We start from the raw sequence: 15,808 nt of genomic DNA, 5'->3' as shown, positions 1-15,808 counted from the left end.
GCTTGTGAGTTCAAGCCCCGCGTCGGGCTCTGTGCTGACAGCTTACAGCCTGGAGCCTCTTCAGATTCTGTGTCTTTCTCTCTCTCTGTGCCCCTCCCCTGCTCACACTCCGTCTCTCTCTGTCTCTCAAAACTAAATAAACATTAAAAAAATAAAAATGCCACCCATCTTGCCAAGACAAGTACAAAGGTCACCTCTTCCAGGAAGCCTTCGCCAGTGTCCCATCATTACCGCCTTTGGGCCACACAGTGCCACGGGCCTCTCCAGAGACGGTTTACAGTGCTACCCTCCTTCTGCAACATCCACTTCCACTCTGGTAACAGCTCCTTGTTCCTGTGGGGAACCAGCCCTCCAGGGGTGGGCCCAGGACCACTGTCCAGTGAGGAATGGGCATGGAACTTGATCGAAGTGGCCCAATGAGATTCAGTTCTGGGACTTTCGTTGGAACTATGTGGGAACAAGATGCGTGCCATCTCGGCCACTCTGGTAGTCAGCCTCCAAACGAGGCCGACTCAGTGTTCATGCCCCTCCCGTACTACCTTCAGAAGCAACAAAATAGTGTAGAAATCACAACGCGTGACTTCTGAGGTCATGAAAGACACAGTGGCTTCCACCCTGGCCCCCTCTTGGCTCACTGGCTCTGGGGCAAGCCAGACACCATGTTGTGAGGACGCTCAAGCAGCTCTGTGGCAGGGAACTGAGGCCCCTCCCTCCAGCCAGCCCCACACCACCAGCCCTGTGGCTGAGCCACCTTGGAAGCAGAGCCTCCAGCTCCGGTCACAGGTAGAATGACTCCCTGTGGCCACAGCGGGCCTGCCTGCTCGGGAGCGACCAAGTATCACCTCTTCTCTCCCATGAGACGCACCTCTCCCCAGCACCAGGCACTCCAGGTTACAAGTGGGGCTGAGTTTGGCCCCTCAGGGACATTTCTGCCCTCAGGGACATTTCTGCCTAATTGATCCGCACTCAGATTCTCCCAACAAGAGCATAGAGCAGAAACCCAGCACCCCCTCTGTGGCACCAGCAGGGCGTATGTCCCCTTTTCGCCCACCTGCCTGCGAAGACAGAGCAGGCTGGCTTAGCACTGGGAAGGCCCGTCTACTGGCCCCAGTTCTTCCAGGCTCTTGGGCAGGAGGGCTGTGGTGTGATACCCATGGACGGTGCCTCGCTGAAGCAGACACAGCCCTGTGGACCCATTACTCACCCTACTCCCAGAATCATCTTTCACACTCGGCGGGGCCAGGGGTGAGGGGGGGTGCATTCCAAAGCATCAACTCACCTCCAGCCCCTCTGCCTTCATCTCTTCCTGGCTGTGGGCTCAGGGATGTGCTGGGATCCCTTTCTTTCCCAGGCTGGGAACATAGGGACACGCTCTGCTCACTCCTTCACTCAACAGGCAGGAAACTGGGTTTCCAGGGGAGATGGGGCTGGCTGAAGTCATGCAACTGGTTACAAGTTACAGGATGTAACCGGTGGTCCTGAGGGGCGACTTGGGGTGAGCTTCAAAGCCACTCCAAATAAACACATGTGCTAAGTAAAGAGCACCTTAGCTATTAAACTCAGCTCCTCTCAGCCACTGTCCTTCCTTGTGCAGAAATCTGCCGCCTGTCACAGGGCCCATGCCAGGACAAGGAGAGATGAACAACACTACATCATGTTGGTGGCACAGCCTACCAGAGCCCAGGGGGCTGGCTCCCACGACCCCGACGGCCCCAGCCCCTGCCAGACCCAGGTGACGGGGCTTTGGAGAAGGAAAGGGGCAGCCAGGGTCACAGTGCGTTGAGCAACAGCAGAGAATCCTCAAAGAACAGATGTGAAAGCTACCGCCCTGCCAACCAAAAGTCCTTATTTCCTTTGAAAAACTTGGCAGCTGGGCCTCGCCAGCAGCCGCCTGTCCTCCCCCACGCCCGGCTTTGCTGTGAACTGCTAAGGGGCAGGGAGGAAGGCCATGCTCCCCGCCACAGTCCCCGGGAAGGGGGTCACCACCGTGATGCCGCAGCGGGAAAACACCAGCCCACGGACCTGCACGTCGGGTGCCATCTCTCATTTAACAACACACAGACGTGCATATAGTTGTTTGCACAAAAGAAAATCTAGAAGGATGTACGGAAATCTTGGGCGTTATCACCAAGTGACAGAACTTAGCAGTTTTATTTTCGGATCTGTCTTATTTATGACTTTTTTCCAATTTTCTCTAAAGAAAAGAAACTACCCATGTTATTAAAAGGTACCAGGTAAAACCACTATGAAGAAAAAAAAATAGGAATAAAAAAATATATAACAACATCCCGAGCTGGAAGTACTACCCCAACGCCAGACTCAGCCCCACTTGTAACCAGGTGGAAAACGGAAAGGTTTATAATTTAAAATGCTACTACCTTAAAGCCACGGGGCATCATTGGCTGCCAGCATCACAAAGGAGATGCAAACCTCCCAGCAGAAGTCTGCAACCCTGCCTCTGTCTCCAGCATACTCTTGTGCAAACCGAAACTGAATTAGATCAAGCCTCCAGATCCAACTACATATTTCCAGGAGGTTCACAGGAAGAAGGAACGTGTTACACATGATAGAGGCTCTACTGTAGGAAAAGGGACCCAGCTTCTGCTTCAATAAATAGATAGATAGATAGATAGATAGATAGATAGACAAATAATAAAAAATAAAAAAAATCAACATGGCACCTAGGAGAGAATGAATGAGTATCATCCTACAGAGGAAAGAAGACTTGAGAACAATACCATGCAATGTCATTATATAGACTTTATTTGGACTCAAATTTTTATTTTTTTATTTTTATTTTTTTATTTTTTGGACTCAAATCTCTAAAAACTAAAATACAGGGGCACCTGGGTGGCTCGGTCGGTTAAGCGTCTGACTTCAACTCAGGTCATGATCTCACGGTTCATGGGTTCGAGCCCCACATCAGGCTCCATGCTGACCACTCGGAGCCTGGAGCCTGCTTCGGATTCTGTATCTCCCTCTCTCTCTGCCCCTCCCCTGCTCATGCTCTCTCTCTCTCTCTCTCAAAAATGAATAAACATTAAGAAATTAAAAAAAAATAAAATATATATTTGATGTGTATAGAACAATTGGAAATTTGAACTTTGAATGGACACTTACAATCTTAAGAGACTATTGCTAGGTTTTAGGGGTGGTAATAATACTGGGGGGGGGGCTAGTCCTTATCTTGTAGTAATATATATGACAACTTTAAATTTTCTTTGGTGTTTGTTTATTTATTAATTTGGGGAGAGAGAGAACATGAGCAGGGGAGCAGCAGAGAGAGAGGGAGAGAAAGACAGAATCCCAAGCAGGCTCCACAAGGTCAGCACAGAGCCCAAAGTGGGGATCTCACCAACCGTGAGATCATAACCTGAGCCAAAATCAAGAGTCAGATATTCAACCAACTGAGCCACCCAGGCGCCCCTATATACACTACAATTTGTACAGAGTAAGTGATAGGTCTGGAGGGGACAGCAAGTGGGAGCAGGGATGACTCCAGGCTGGCCAAGAGCTGGAAAGGGTGGCAGCTAGCGGATGGGTATGTGGGGGTTGTCACGCTATTCTGTCTTCCCCTGTAGACATGTAATTTTTCCACAGTGAAATGCTGAAACAGCTCTGGCACCTGTCGTCTCATTTGAGTGTCAGCAGTGAAGGGGTCCACTCACGAGCGGGGCGGGGCGGGGGGGGGGGGGTCGTCTCAGAACTAGAACCTAGTGACAAAACCAGACTCACGCCTGCTCCCTGCTAGAAGGGGGATGGGGCTGGGCGGAGACAGCTCCCCACCCCGCAAACCACCAAACCAGGGTGAGCTTCCAACCTGAACCCCAGACCGCTCTGCAGGAAGCAGGGGTGGCTGCAGGGTCCCAGGCTCCAACAGTCACCACCAGCACCGGGCACAGGCACACGGCCTCCTTGGCCTCCGCCTCCGCTCACCTCCCCCACGGGAGCTTAAAGGCTTCCAGTACCAGCCAGCGACAATTAACCCCTCTCCCCGCAAAGCCCCTCCCCGTCTCATCCTCTGACCACAAAGCAGTTTCCAGGGGGCGGAGCGCCCTCCACGCCCCCAGACGCCGCCTTCCGCAAACCTGCATCCTGTCTGCAAAGCCGCCCGGGCCTCATTTTACCCTCCGGGAGAGAATCCCCCCCCTTGTGCGTACACACCTCGCTGCCGGCTCTTCAGGGGACCGCTCCTACTGCAAAGCTATCAGGCACAACCTCGATGTCCAGCCACAGGGCACAGAGAAAATCCACCAGGGCGGCTCGTGTAGCAGATGCTGGGCCGGCCTGAGGGGTCTGAGAAGCCCAGCGATGGCACTCACAAAGCGTGGGGGCGCGTTAGACACACCGAACTTTCCTTAGAGGACAGTGAAGAAACTTGTCATGAGCAGTTTGTTTTCTTGTCCTTTGTTTAAAAAAAAAGAAAAAGTCCTCTGGAAGGACATATGCTGGTACGTTAATGGGTTACTTCAAAGAGTACAGATTCTAGTTTTTGTCCTCACTTTATTGCTTAAGTTTTCTGATCTTTCAATAATAAATGTGAATTATTTCTGTAATTAACATAAAAAATTAAAGCCACTTAAGATGCCAGCTGATTTTGTCCTCCTCCTGGGAACACAGCACAGAGCCTTGAGCTGAGGAGGGAGAGGCTGAATGGCTATGGGCCATCTGAAGGTCATATTGCCTTGCTAAGCCTCAGTTTCCCCATCTGTTGGGGAAACTCACCAAGTGAGCTCCTCCCACCATCCGCATGGGGCCTGCTCCCTCCTCTGTGAGATGGGGACTCTAAGGCATACATACCTACAAGGTCATGTGGACAATGCCTGCCCAGCCTTGCCCTCCTGCAGTCCCTGTGGACAGGCTTGCCCATTTCTGACCTTCGTGTATGCCTTCTCCTCCTGGGCACCTACTGACCCGCACCCAGGCTGGTGGGGAACCAGGGGCTTTGGAGGCTGGACACTGGGGTAAACAGTATTCACAGCCACATATGCAGAAATCCACCCTGCTCAAGGCTGACATGCTGGCCCCTTGAATCCTTCTGATCACCCTCCAGAAAGGTGGTAAAACCCCATTTTATGGAGGAAGAACTAGGGGTCCGGGGGGATAAATGACTACCCACCTACACACACCAAGCCGAGATGAAGACTGCAGGCTGGGAACCCTTCAGTGAGTTCCTCCAGCACTCAAGTCATGGGGCGGGGGGAGAGGGGTGGTGGGGTGGGGGTGTCAGCCAACCATTCCATGCATCCCTTTGGAAAAGCCAGGCACACTGCTTAGGGCTACAGGTAGGATTGAGGGAGGCCCGAGCTATGACAGGGCATAGCAGGCTGAAGCCACAAAGCCTCAGGCTCCTCTCCCTCCTCCCTGGCAACCCACAGTGCCGCCCCCACCCCCCCCCCCACACACACACATACACACAGTGGTTACTTGAGTATGGGCCCTGTAGCACCCACTGGATGGAGAAGGGTGTGGCAGGATGCTCTGGCCACTATGCCGGAGGGGACCCCAGCCTTGGGCACGACAGGACGGCAAACTCAGAACCCCAGAGGCCAGACAGGATATCACAAGTGAGACTGGCTGGCCTCGTGGGAACGTAGGCAGTGCTACAGGCCCTGTGAATTGGCAAACGAGACTAGAAATCTGCGTTTTTGTGTAGAATCCCATAATTACGGATTCTGGCAACGAATCCAAACTAATTTGTACACAGTTCCCCTATCAGCGCTCTGGACTCACTGCTGTGTGACCCGCAGCAAACCACTTAACCTCCCTGGACTTCAACTGTGTCATCTATAGCGTGGAAAAATCACACAGGTTACTGTGACAATAAGATACACTTTGCCCATACTAATGACAATAAAAGGCAACAGTGACAATAACAGCTAATGTGTCCTGAGTGCCAGGCACCATTCTAAGTAACGTGAATCAATCTCATTTCACTCTGACCATTAGATAGGCATTTTTTTTTATTTTTTTTTAACGTTTATTTATTTTTGAGACAGAGAGAGACAGAGCATGAACGGGGGAGGAGCAGAGAGAGAGGGAGACACACAGAATCTGAAACAGGCTCCAGGCTCTGAGCTGTCAGCACAGAGCCCAACGCGGGGCTCGAACTCACGGACCATGAGATCATGACCTGAGCCGAAGTCGGACGCTTAACCGACCGAGCCACCCAGGCGCCCCGATAGGCATTTTTTTTAACTCTGTATTTTGAAATAAGTACTACTTTCAGAAAAGTTATAAGAAAGGCACAAGGAGTTCCCCTACACTTTTTTTTTTTTTTTTTTTGCAGTTTTGCCTATTTCTGTCATTTTGTCTCACTTTATTATCTGTCTGTATAGGTGTTTCTCATCAATATTTGAACTGTGTCCCTCTACCACTAAATACTTCAGTGCATATTTCCTAACAACAAGGACCCATATAGATAGTTACCAGGATATTTAACATTGATACAATGCTTTTTATCTATAGTTCATATTCAGTTTCATCAACTGTCCCAATAATGTCCTTTACACGATTTTTTTTTTTTTTCCAGCTTGGGTTTCACATACTGCATTGGTTGTCCTGTCTCTTTGGTCAACTTTAATCTGGAACAGCTCCTTGGCCTTCAAGATAATTGCTCTTAGTGTCCCCATTTCATAGATGAGAAACCAGCTCAGAGAAGTTGAAGCACTTGCCCAAAGTCACACAGCCAGGAAATGTGGAGCTGAGACTCAAGCCCCAGAGGTCCCCTCCAGAGGTTGCCTTCTTGTCTGACAGGCACAGGCCTTGCAAATAATAGCCTTTGTTGTTAATAGCTGAAAACAGTGGCTCCCTCTGCAAACAGCCACCTCACTCAGCAGGTGGTCATTAACTGAAGGAGTGGCCTCCTGCTGCCAGCTCTGTGCACCTGGCAATGGCCCTGGCCCAATTCCCACCACCGCACCCTGTGGCGCTCCATTTAGCCCCCTCTATAATAAGCTGGAAGACAGAGAGGGCAGTGGAAGGCTGAGGGTGGAAGGGAACCAGGGCTCCTGCCTTTCTTCTTCCCCCTCTTAAAGTGACAATTCAGGCTCAAATGTCCATGTCCAAAAGGCAGAGAAAGACAAATGTCCCAGAAACAAAGCCTGAGGTCAAAGGGGTCCCCAGGCCAGGTCCCTGACCCACCGACCCAACCCCCCCTCCCCCCACCAGCACTGAATGGAACCCCTGAGGTCAGCTGTCTAAGAGGGGGCTGATCCCACACACTCTGCTTCCTCAGTGAGGACCCTCAGGGATATGAAGTCATCAAGTGCTCTCTGGGCCCAGAGCCCCTATCCTCAATTCCAATCTAGGCCAGGCAGCAGCTTAGGAAACCACTCTCTTTGGCTCCCAAATGGATGTGGCTCAGGGCCTGGAAGCTGCCATCACCCCTAGCTCCCATCCACCTGCCAGCCACTTGCTGGCAGTCCTCTGGTCTGCCAGCCAGACCACCAACAGGTGGTCGTGAGCCACAGATACCCTCCGGACTCACAGTGGGAGAGACAACACTGCCAACAAGAAGTTCTGCAACAGACCAGCTAGGATGTGGTCTTCTGCTTGAGTTCTAGGCAGTTCTGTTAGTTCTGAGGCTAATCTGTGCTGAAATATTCAAAATCCTTCCCATTGGACACCCTATTAAATTTGCAAGTTTATGTCTGCCCCCAGACCAGACCTGCAAACTCTGGTGAAAGTTCCAGAGGCAGCAAGAACTGCCAGAATTTCTCCAGAGCAAATGAAAAGGGAAGAACGTTTTGCCTTTCTTCCTCATTGCAGACAACTTTGAAAATACAGAAAGCATGAATGAGAAAATGATCTATCACCAGATTCCCCCAAAGATGTCCCAGTGTGGCCTCTCGCTGTCCATCCTTCTCCACTGTCCAGTGCACAGACTGGCCCGCCTGCTGTGTGAGGCTCTCCCTACAGAGGTGTTTGGGGTCAAGGTGCAACCACTTCGTCTCCCCAGTGGGCTAATGGACTTAGGAGGGCAGGTCCCCTGCCTAACTCAGCTCTTTGCCTCCTGCCCAGGCTGGCCACTTGAGGCTCCCTTACGGGAGTCAGCCATGGACCACTATAAGCCACTGTCCCTCAACACCAGTTCCTGTGTGCCCAGGTACAGAGGAAAAGAATCCAAGAGGTGGGGATCAGCAGCAAAGCCCCACAGCACCCTCAGGTAACAGGTAGGAACAGGAGGAAGGGAGAGGTGGCCAGGCAATGTGTTTTCCCCTTGGGGAGCATTTGAGACTCTTCCTGTTGGGGTGGGGACAGGCTCCTGATGTATACTCCAACAGATTTCACCAGAGCCATGCCAGAACAGGATGGAAAAACCAGGAGGCCAGGCCCTAGTCCCAGATCCAGGACTGACTTGTTACGAGACCTTTGATGACCTCAGCTTTCCCACCTATAGATGGGGCTAGTCATTCCAGCCCTAACTCACAAGATCAAACGATACAAGGGATGTTCTGGGGCCCTGTAAGCCATCTGGCCTCAGAAATCGGAGAAATCCCACCTCTCCCTGCCCTCCTCCATAAAGGGCCCAAGAGCTCAAAAGCCTGAGAACATCGAGGGCTGAGGGAAGAGAACCCAACGTGTGTGTGTAGATCCTGAACATTCAGCACTAGGGGAGGCACCTAGTATCCACCTCTGCTGCCCCCACCCCACCCCAGGCACAGCTGGCCACTTCTATGCGGCCTCCTAGCTACACCTGGGGTCTGCCCCGCACAGTCCAGGTCCACACCAGACAAGTTCTCCTCCACTATGAGGGCAGCTGCCCATGTGTCAAAGCAGGGACTGAATAACAGCCCAAAGCCCCCTCAGTCTCATGCCCTGAGACCACTGCAGTCCTGTTGGTCATTCATTCGTACCTCTGTTGAGCATCACCCCGGACCAGGTCTGAGGGTGCTTCAGTACGCTGGTCCAGATCTGGATGTTCTCTGCACAGCCCAACCACCCAGGACAGCTGTGTTCCTCATCTGAAAGGCTCCAATTCTAGTAATGGGGCCTAAACTCTCATGTCCAGCCTTGACTCAGAAAGCACATGAGTTCTTGGCCTTTGAGGGAGGGGACCCCACATAAAAACCAGAGAGAAAAGACGTCAAGCCCCACCGAAAAAGGCTCCAGCATCTGGGCCCCAACCAGGGTCAACCCACTTTCTTCAGTGAAAGGGTTAGGTTTTAGGTTTCCCCCAGTGGGGATCCAAGGCAGGGGCCAGCAGCTGCTTGCCTTGCTGGCTTTCCCATCCCCGCCCCCCATTAATTGGTGAGGGGTCCTGCTCACCCTGGGCTGTGGCTGAATTGCAACCAACCCCATGCCCGGGTCTGGACCTCACTGAGCCTTCTCCCCTTGAGGTATTTTTACTTTAAACAGCTCTAATGGTCCCCAGAGTCCTGGGCCTTGTCCAAGTCTGGGAAACCTAACCAACCAGCCCCCTCTGTACCATCAAAAGCCAACCAGCTTGCCAACAGAGGTCCGAAGGTGACGGGCCCGGGGTGGAGGGCGGGGAAGGCCCACAGCCGTGTCTCTCTGGCAGGTCTCAGTTTTGCTATCTGGAAAGTGGGGCTGGGCCCCAGCTCCTCCCAGCGGGGTCTCTGTCTGGGAAGCGTCTCCCGCCGCCCCAGCTGGGAGGGGGTAGAGGGCCCAGAGAGGGAGCATCCGAGAAGACCCACCCCAAACCTCGGGAGGAGGAGGAGGAGGAGGAGGAGGAGGAGAGCGCAGGGAGCGGGGATGACTCCGAGGCTCTGGGGGCCGCGCCGCCCGGCCTCCGGCCTCCACTCCCCCTCCCTCGGAGGCTCCGCCGGCCGACACCGCCCCCGCCCTACACCCCGCCGGGGTCTCCGCCTGGGTGGGGCCGGGCCGTCGGGCGGCGAGCAGCGCGCAGACACCCCGTGCGACACCCCCCACGACGCGGGGGCCCGGGGACGCGAACGGCGGCGCGCGCTCCCCCCACCCGGGGCCGCCGCCGCCGCCGCCGCGCCTCACCCCCCCGCTGGGGCCGGACCTCAGCCGCCGCCGCCTCGGCCTCGCTCACCTGCCGCCGCCTCTCCCGCTGGCGCTCTGGCCGCCGCCGCCGCCGCCGCCGCCTCCGCCGCCCGAGTGGCCGCGCCGGCCGCGGGCGGGATCCTGCAGCGCGGGCGGGGGCGGCGGAGCGGACGCAGGCGCCCCCAGCTGGCCGCCCGAGCCCCGAGCCCAGAGCCCCGGGCCGCGGCGGGGTCCGACGCCCGGTCCCCATTCAGGCGCCGCGGGCCACCGTCCTGCTCGATTTTCACCAGAAATGCCGAGGACGACCACCGTGGCCCCCCGCGCCCCACCCCCCGCCAGGCCCCCTCAGAACGTGAGCAGGAAACCAAACCTTTTCCAAAATTACTGTTTTCTCGAAGTCCCGCACGTGTTTGGACGCACCTGGTGCTGCTCCACCCCCAGAGGGAAACACTTTCTAGCAAACTCGTTCAACTGTTTCTGCTCCAGATCGGTCCTCCCTCCCTCCAGGAACGCCCCTTTCTAGAAGGAACTATAGACTTCGTCGGGCTAATGCACTGCTGCCAAGATGAAGGAAGCTTAGGTTGAAACTTTCTGCCTCTCTCAACTCCTGGGGGGTCCGGAGGTGGGAACCGCCCTGAGCACCGGGAGACAAAGCCGCCTAAGAAAGTAGGTATCCTCAGAAGGTAGGCGGCTAACCCCATGGTGACCCCACTCACAGCTGCCTACAACCCAGGGTGGGGCCCCAGAGTTGGCAGCAAAAACATCTGCCCTGTTTCCGAGGCACCCAGGCTGGGTGAGCAAGAAAGCGCTCCTGAGTCACAGCTGGGAGGGACAAAGGAGACCGACTGAAGGGGTAATCAAGACCAGGAGAGCGCTTAACTGACACCTTCATGAGTCCACTTGTCCAAACAGCACTTATGCCTGTTAGGGAATCCTAGGTGCCCACTTGGCTGAGAGTGGGGTCACGTGGGCAGGTGTGAGGCCCGTTTCTCGGGTCCCAACCCTAGAGGCCGTAGCCACAGTTCCACAGGAAAGATTACTGAGAATGTGCAGTTTAACAAACACGCAGGTGATCCTATGGCAAGCAGTTGGAGAAACTCTGGTCTACTAGGTGCCCCGTGATGAAATCTAGGAGCCGGGTACATTAGTGACCCTACAGGGAAGAGACACCCAGGGTCTGGTGGTTGTGCCTTGACCCTGCAGGAGGCCTAGAAGCCAGCCCAGAGGACACCTGCTTTGGAACTAGGCCGAGGAAAGGAATCGGATGGTGGGATGCTGAAAGGTGAAAATCTGATCTGCACCCCAGATGGTCCCCAGATGGTCCCCAGCTGAGACTCCTAGCTCTTAAATGCATCAAAAGCGCCCTGATTCCCTGAGCTCAGTTCCCACTGCCTCTGGGCGTCCAGAGGGTGGCACTTGGCCTTGCGGGCCGGAGCTGGGCCGCTACCCTGGCGAGGTCACTGCTGCGTGCCAAGTGCTCACAGGTGAAGATCTGAGCAGCTGGAGCTTCCCTGCGCGGGAAAATGGGAATCCCCGCTGGGGGCGAGGTGGTGGGCACACCTAATCTTCATCAGCCCGCTTCTGCACCTCGCCCCGCCCACCCTGCAGCTCCGCCCCCGAGCAGAGCCCAGGAAGTAAGTTTGCCCCAGACCTCAAGATCAGCGGGTGCCTCAGTTCCAGGCTGGTGTGACCTGCGGGCCAAGGACAAGCCTGAAGAGAGTGAAGGGTGAACCCTGGGCCCCGGGATGGACGTGCCGGGCTCGCCCTCAGGCCTCTTCCTTCTGCCTCTTCAAGCACAGTGCTGGGAGCCCTGGGCCCTTCGTGGCACATGGGGGGTGTGGGGAGCGATGCTGTGACTTCCCACCCTGTGGTGTGTGTGTCATGTTTTTGCAATTCTATGACCAACTCTCCTGACAGCAGACAGGAAAACGGAGCTGGGGAAAGCGAGTTCAACACAATGCTTGCATCAGTGCGAACCATTAACTTACCACTAATTGCTGAGCGGGCTCCACCCTCTGTTCTGCGGCCAGCTCCCAGTGCCCCCTTGCATGTTGCCCTCGGTTAGTGACTGGAAAACTGGAGCCAACGTCAGAATGGAACGGAGGCCTGGCGGAGACACACATTGCTGGGCCCCACTCGGAGTCTGATTCAGCGTGTCTGGAGTGGCTACCAAGAATTTTAATTTCCACCAAGCTCCCCAGGGGTGCCAGTGTGGCTGGCTGTCTGTCAGGCCAGCCTGGGAGGCAAGGCTCGAAGGCATTGATTTCCAAATACAGTTGGAGTCCCACTCCCAGAGGTTCTGATCCTGGGGAGGGGTCTGCAAATATGCGTTGTTTAAAAATCCAGGTGAGTTTATTTAGTGACAAGGAGGGCACTTCAAATCCTAGAGGAAAAGGAGTGACTTCTTCAGTGTGTAAGTGTCGCATGAATTGCCTACCACTTGAGGAAAAACTGTGAGTGGGACACCATCAAGTCATGATCTCACACAGTTCATGGGATTGAGCCCCACGTCGGGCTCTGTGCCAGCAGTGCGGAGCCTGCTTGGAATTGTCTCTCTCCCTCTCTCTCTGCCCCTCCCCCACTTGCGCTGTCTCTTTCTCAAAATAAATAAATAAACTTAATTAAAAAAAAAAAAAAAAGAGAGAGGGGTGCCTGGGCGGCTCAGTCAGTTGAGCGTCCGACTTCAACTCAGGTCATGATCTCACAGCTCGTGAGTTCAAGCCCCGCGTCGGGCTCTGTGCTGACAGCCCAGAGCCTGGAGCCTGCTTCGGATTCTCCCTCTCTCTCTGCCCCTAGCCCACTTGCATTCTGTCTCTCTCTCAAAAATGAATAAACATTAAAAAAAATTTTTTTAAAAACAGTATCAGCTACCAACCTCACATCATACTAAGACAACAGTAATCAACCAATCGATGAAAGATCTTTGTGTTTGAAAACAAACCTTGTGAAAAACATTTTTTAGTAATTTTGGAGCAGAGAAGTCTGCATAGGGAATCAAATCCACACTGAAGGGCTGTGGTTAAATTTCAGTGTCTCTATCCAGGTGAGGGGGTAGTCTCCAAATGTCCACATCTACTGTGTCTGTGATCTTAATTATCCACTCTGTTGGAAAACTCCAGAGCACGTTTGCCTGAAGAGTCCCTTATTAACTGGCCCAGGGGCAGTGTCCACCGTGAGAGGCCAGCTCCTGCTGCTAGAGAACCATCAGCATTCGTTGCCTGAATGAATTTCTGGGGCAGGCAACAGTTCGGGGGCCTTGTCGCACTTGTGCAGAGAGAAGACTTAAAAACCTAAAATAAATCACTGTCACAGAAGCTGTGAGTCACTTATTTCAGCAAAACCAGCCCTTCTCTTTAGCAGGCAACGGGCACTTCAGCCAAGGCGGACAGCGCACAAGGTTCCCGAGGGTGGTGCTGATCGCTTCGGTCCTGGTTCAACCTCTCGCTCATCACTACGTGGAGCAAAGCTGGCCTTCCCAGCCTGGTGGTCCTCGTTCCTCACCCCTAAGAGAGGAGGAGCTTCCTTCCATGAGGACCTGTGGACGGGCTATGCAGCTAAGGAGTTTCAGTTAGCAGGGGGTTATGTACTTCACCGTAGAAAATGAAACAACCCGAAGATAAGAATTGGAAATCGTCTCCTCCATGCCACTCCCTGAGGTAACAGATTTTTAAGGCTTGAGATAGACTCTTTCTCTACCCTTCTCCCTGGCAATCCAGTTTTAGGTTAGAACACCAGCCAGGTCAAATCATTATGGCATACACCTTGAACTTACACAGTGCTGTATGTCCATTATAACTCCATAAAACTGGAAAAAATGCAAATTGGCCAGAAAAGATGGTGGATTGAACCCATCATCTACATTTACTGTTTCCTTAAGCCCACTAGAATGGGTGTTAGGGTTCTAGCGCCCCTAAGAACGGAGGAAATGAGAAGAAACAGCAGTATGACCGTGAAAGGAGGAAAGCGAGTGGATCGGTAATACTGCCTTGGGAGACACAAGACACACAGCCCTAAACCTGCAGCTGGGAAAACTAAGAAGCAATCCCAGTTACACTGGGGAAGCTCCAAAGGCTCAGAGACTGGAAGTGCCAGCTATCTCTGGCCACAGGGCAGAGCTAAATCAAAGTTGGGGGAGTGGAGGGGCACCTGGGTGGCTCAGTCGGTTGAGCATCTGACTCTTGATATCGACTCATCATCTCACAATTCATGGGTTTGAGCCCCCCATCAGGCTCTGCACTGACAGTGCAGAGACTGCTTCGGATTCTCTCTCTCTCTGCCCCTCCCTCTCTCAGGCTCTTTCTCTCTCTAAAATAAATTAATTAGGGCATCTGGGTAGCTCAGTTGTTAAGCATCTGACTTCAGCTCAGGTCATGATCTTATGGTTAGTGACTTCCAGCCCCACATCGGGTGAGCTCAAGCCCCGCTTCTCTCTCTCTTTCTCTCTGTGTCTCTCTCTCTCTGCCCCTTGCTCACTTGTGCCCTCTCTCTCAAAAAAAAAAAAAAAAAAAAAAAAAAAAAAAAGCCTAATTAATTAATTAATTACAGGCCAGAGGTTGAACATTTAAGGAGTGAAGAATCCCAATCTCTGGGGCACCTGGGTGGCTCAGTTGGTTAAGCGTCCGGCTTCAGCTGAGGTCATGATCTCAAAGTTTGTGGGTTCAAACCCCACGTCGGGCTCTGCGTTGATAGTGCAGAGCTTGCTTGAGATTCTCTCTCTCTCTCTCTCTCTCTGCCCCTCCCTGACCTGTGCATGCTCTCTCTCTCTCTGAAAATAGATGAATAAACTGAAAAAATAAATAAAGACAACAGAACGAAGAAGTTCACAGAGACAAGGCAGGCAGGCAAAAAACTGTATCATTAATATCTGCAGAGATTCAAAAAATGTATTGTAATCATGAAACCAAATAGGATACTGTTTTTTAACGAGGAGCATCTGAGGGCAAAAACAGAACTCACATGAAAAACATGGGAGCAGAAATTAAAAACCAACAGAAAGGTTGGAAGTTCAAGTTGAATAAAAAGTCAGAGGTGGAAAATAGGTCAGAAGAGATAAGAAGACTAGAGGCTCAGCCCAGGAGACTCACTATCTGAGTAATTGTGGAGTCCAGAGAAAACAGAAAGGAGGAAAATAAAAATAAGAATTCCAGGTTTCCCCGTCATCCAGGACATGTGGTGCCAGATGGAAAGCATCCATGCCACCAACTGCCTGGTACAATAGGCGAAAATAGACCCACCTAATTTCCGTAATAGTGACAACGCCAGAACATTGGGAACCAAAACGAAGACCCTAAAAGTTTCAAGAGAAAAAAAAAAAAAAAGGTTACAGTTCATTTTCTCATAACAACACGAGGAAGGATGAAGCAATGCTTTCAAATTCTGAAGGAAAAATGTTTTCCAAGCCAGAATTCCGTGTCCGGCAGAACTATCAGTTGAGTCTAAATGAAGAACAGACCATTTGAGGTGTCGAGTGCCTGTGCATCCTTCCCCAGGGAGCCCCTGGGACTGTGCACTAATGAGAGCTTATCAACAAAAGAGGGAGACACGGGATGCAGAGAACGGGAGCTGACCACGGGGTGTGTGAAGGGGACCAGGTGCTGGTGGAGAGAGGGCAGGGCGGTGCGTGTGCACCGGGCATGGCTGCTCAGAAGCTCCAGGCATGGAAGGGGTTGGAATCCCTGAGCACCTGAGCATTTGCAGAGGCTTAGAATAATAGTAGCATTTGGGGTGCCTGAGTAGCTCCGTTGGTTTAAGTGTCCGACTCTTGATCCCAGCTCAGATCTTGATCTCAGGGCTGTAGGTTCAAGCCCTGTGTTAGGCTCCATGCTGGGCGTGGAGC

The sequence above is a fragment of the Panthera leo genome, chromosome E2 (genome assembly GCF_018350215.1).
Source record: "Panthera leo isolate Ple1 chromosome E2, P.leo_Ple1_pat1.1, whole genome shotgun sequence".
NCBI lineage: Eukaryota > Metazoa > Chordata > Mammalia > Carnivora > Felidae > Panthera > Panthera leo.
Note: the sequence above shows the minus strand (reverse complement) of the source record.